The 4467-nt window shown below is 32.3% G+C and overlaps 1 long non-coding RNA gene across 7 annotated transcripts; it reads right to left on the bottom strand.

The window, feature by feature from the left end:
- Window positions 1-1264: 1264 nt before the first annotated feature.
- LOC141678353 (uncharacterized) lies at window positions 1265-4059 on the bottom strand. 7 transcript variants are annotated; one of them, XR_012557700.1, is made up of 6 exons: window positions 3695-4058; window positions 3276-3611; window positions 2400-2471; window positions 2138-2240; window positions 1915-1977; window positions 1265-1655 (listed from the first exon to the last, which is right to left on the bottom strand). It is a non-coding gene; the product is annotated as an uncharacterized LOC141678353 (long non-coding RNA). The 7 variants fall into 7 exon arrangements; XR_012557697.1 differs by having other exon boundaries at window positions 2400-3611; window positions 3695-4059; XR_012557699.1 differs by having other exon boundaries at window positions 2138-2183; window positions 2400-3611; window positions 3695-4059.
- Between the last annotated feature and the right edge of the window lie 408 nt (window positions 4060-4467).

The raw sequence follows: 4467 nt of genomic DNA, 5'->3' as shown, positions 1-4467 counted from the left end.
TGTATGCATGGCATGCAAATGCATAGTACAGATTTTAAATGCACAGCATATATGGATGACCTCATGTCAGTTTGTCAACAAAACACTCAAGTAATAAGCACATAAATCACAGGCATTGTCTTCTTTTAGACACTTACTTCTATTTTTTTAAAAGATTAAGTTGACTTCTACTGACTGTATTTGATTTTTAGTTGTTTTTATATGAAGGCATTTATGAAAGGGGATATGCAGTGCTTATGTATGCAAGGTCTGTGCAGAGAGTAAAAAGAAACTCTCAGTGCTGTGCAAGTGCATTTAATGAAGCATGCTATAAAGATCTTATGAGTGTTCATTAATATATTCCTTTTATAAACAAAAGAGTGTAAAGGAACAGATTTTATACACAGGGACAAAGGTTTATTAAATAGGTACAGTCACTTTGTAACATTGTGAATTAAATGACCAAGACTCAATTGTTCATGATTGATGTGACTGATTTTGGATTTTTTTATTCTATTTTAATTTCCACTCACATAAATACCAGCAACCAAATAACACATATGAATATTCATACATGCATATAGAGGATACCAGCAACCAAGTAAAGCCATAAACAGCTTCTCACAAATAAAAATGCAAAAATGATCTTAGTTTCTATTTATGGTTGTTTCACTATTGATCCAGATACTGGGATTCTCTAAGGGATTCCCAGCCAGGTCTTAGTGTCAGGGCATTGTGTGTGTGTGTGTGTGTGATTTATACTACATGAGGAATGCAACAAGCACTTCTTATAAGCAAGTAATTTCAATAAATCTGTTCAGCCAAGTAAGCAAAGACTCAAGTCACATAGTAAGAACCCCTTAGTACTGCACATAATCATTCCACAGTGTAACTTATCAATCACCACACCATAAGTGGGCTATTGTAATGCCTAAATGGTGTTACAATAAGCCCCAAAAGCGTTACAATAGGTCTATTGTAACACTAGGGGGCGTTAAGTATACGAGCATTACAATAGACACCCTAATGTAATACTTCATTGATCTATTGTAACAGAGAGGAAAACGTTACAATAGGCAACTACTGTAACACTAAAAGGCCCAAATATAACACAAAATGAGTGATACAAAAGCTTGATCAAGATTGCATAAGTGGGACTCACTAGTGTGGACCATACAACCATTTGTAACAGTCTGTTTTATCTATTGTAACACAGATTTTTTATAATTAAGCAACACTAGCATATGTAATTTAACACTATATATAATCATATATTACACTAGAATAATATAACCGTTAATTTTTTTAATATATTCTTAATTTACAAAACAATCATATTAGCAACAAAACACCAAAGTTTCCATACATAATAGCCTTATGTTCAAACCATACTACTAAATAACAGTGTCAACTCCATACTACACTACTACATTACATCCAAAATAGGCCCAACATCAACTACTCACACCCCCTACACATATCACAACTACTTTTACATCTAATAGGACTTCTGCTAGAACTACTGCTTCTACGAGTGATTCGCGGAGGGCTTCCACTAACACTTCGACTTCGGCTCATGCCCATGCTCCTATTGGGGCTCATGCTTCTGTTAGGTCTCATGTTGGGGCTTTTTTTCATGCTTGTTTTTAAACTGAAAATGTTTCTGCTCAATATCCCTGTAACAAATTTAGAAATATATAAAAAAGCATTAAAAATAGATAAATATAAGTTTGCACTGCTTCTAGACAAACTAAATAGATAAATATAAGTTTGCATTAGATATGACACTATTATAATACACTACATACTGAAACCTTATTCACAATTCCATCAGAGAATTCTACCAGGGCTCTTTTTCCGTACTGATAGTAGCAGTATTTTGTCTTGTCTATATATACACAAGTACAGAGTCTTGCCAACTATAAACCAACCTACCTTCTATCGCCCTGTGTAAGTGCCCCAAAATATTCTAGTCTCCTCACAATGATGGCAGCAAATCTGCGTTCACCATCAAGATTACTAAAGAGTAGCTTGATATACATAGAATAAAACAGATATTATATCCAATATAAGAATTAAAATAAGAGAATATTATTCTGAAAAGACATATATTTCTACCTATAAATGAACGTAACATAAAATTGGACTCATTGTCTACCTATATTCCGGGCAGAAGCTTGATTCGATCGGTGAGTTCTTCCAAACTGTTAAATTGCACAATCAGCACTCTAGGGTAATTCAATGGTCACATGTACCCTCCTCTATATAATAGTATATTAAATTCTCAACATAAATATTAAATGAAAAGACAGTTGGTATGCTATGCATTGGAGCACGGAGAAAAGAAGGAAATTCAAACTTTGTGTAGCAACAAAATTTTGAAAAGGAATGGTACAATTATGTGAAGGATTCACTTATACCTGATTTATCACCCTTCTATCTACTTGTAGTGACACGCCAGCAGATCCAGCCTCAGATATTATGGCAATTAACTTTTTTCCATCCATAAAATAAGTGCATGGGAACATAATTTGATAAAAATCCAATATATTAGGACCGAGGTGCTACTTTCATTATTTAACTACTTTGACATGCACTTTTATTCTGGGAACTGGACAAATAGAACTCCATGTACTAAGAAAAGACAAAATATATCTGATAATGGAACACATACACACACATAAAAGTTCAGTTACAAAACATAATATGAAATTAAAATTTGTAAAGATACAATTAGATAATAGGATTCGGTATAAATGAAATATGAATAAAGATACCATTATATCGTTTGCTAAATAATGGCCGCAAAATTAGAACAATATTTACCTTCCGAGCATTAGTCTTGAATTAAGCTTGAACTTTGGTAAGCTTTAGGATGTAGATTTAGGCAACTCTGTTATAAAATTTTGAAGGTCTAGAGGGTAAAAAGAGATATGTGAAAAAGATATTGTTACCCATGTTTTCTCAATGATAAGAGGACCAAAGAAATTTTTCTCCAAGACCAGGTTATAATTCATCCTCATTTTCTAACAATTAGAAATACCGGTGTGTAGAAAAACCACCTATTCCAATACCTTGCAAGAACTCACAGCTAATACCTTCAGGTTCTAACTAAAAATCTATCGGAGAAGAGCTACATTTCCACTTGGCTGCTCAATTTTTTTGTTATTTTTTGATACATACATCTGTTTTTTCTAATTAGCTTTTTAACAATATACCTGTTTGTGAATGACTAAAATTGATTTTTCATAAAGGATACGTTTTGAATGTACCTATTTTTGCTCAATTAAATGTACCTTTTTTTCCTTGAATATTGATTTTTTAAGGAAGCAAAGGATCTGGCTCAACATGAACTGGAAAGTAAAGCCACCGAGTCAGTTCTTTCAGAGGCTGACGAACTTCTTGAAGAATCCAATAAAATGGCACAAGAACAAAACCTGTGGCTCAAAATCATCAGAAAGGAAGATATTTGAGGATTTCACATCCTAATGGATTACAGGTTTAGAATTTATATATTCCAGTGCCTCGACTGTGCCCATAGCCACTTTATACCTCTCGGTCCATCCAAATGCAAGCAAATCTTTCTTGTTACCTTGCTTTTAGCGAGTATCCAATTTGGAAGCCCTAATCTCCTTCAAAAAAAAAATCCCCCGTAAATGGTACCAAAACCTACAATTGAAAGCAACAAAACTCCAACTAAGATGTAAATGCTTACCAATTTACTCAAACCCCAATTTGGAAGCCCAAATCACTTGTCAAATTAATTAAAAATTAGTAATTGTCTTCGAATCGCCATAGGGAAGCCCTACAAACCCTGCAAATTAAAATAAATTGTAAATTAAGTACCAGCTTTTTAATTACAGCCATATAATTATTTATTCAAATAACAAATCCCCAATTTGTTCTTCAATTCATCGAATTGAGTGAGAGGGTGTGTGTATTTTGAGAGAGAGAGAATGTTTGTATAGTTTTGTTCAAGTAGAGTATAAGTCGGGTCAGTTTTGTTTAGGGGAGAAAATAACCGCCCATTTTTCACCTGGAAAAATGTGTGATTTTAATTTTTAATTTTTAATTTTTTAGTTTTTATTTTAATTGTAAATTATTATTTTATTATATAAAAATCTAAAAAATTGATTTTTATATGTATGAGCAACAAAGTTTTTTAACTTTTATAATATTATATATTACATTCTTGATTTCATTAATAATCCAGAATATTATTTTAATACTAATTTATGATAACATTTTTACTTTAATATTTTAAAAAGTTAAAAAAGTAACTAATGTAACACTAGGTGCTGGTGTTACATGTCGTGCAACACCGACATTTCTGTGTAATACTAGTTTTATAGCTATTGTAACACTAATTGCAAGGTGTTATAATAGGACAAAAATTTCTTAGCTAATGTAATGCTTCTTGTAACAATTGCATTATGGTAGCCCACTTATGGCGTAGTGAATGAAATCACAAATTCACACTTGATGTAT

The sequence above is a fragment of the Apium graveolens genome, chromosome 8 (genome assembly GCF_009905375.1).
Source record: "Apium graveolens cultivar Ventura chromosome 8, ASM990537v1, whole genome shotgun sequence".
NCBI lineage: Eukaryota > Viridiplantae > Streptophyta > Magnoliopsida > Apiales > Apiaceae > Apium > Apium graveolens.
Note: the sequence above shows the minus strand (reverse complement) of the source record. Positions and strands in the feature narration are given on the sequence as shown.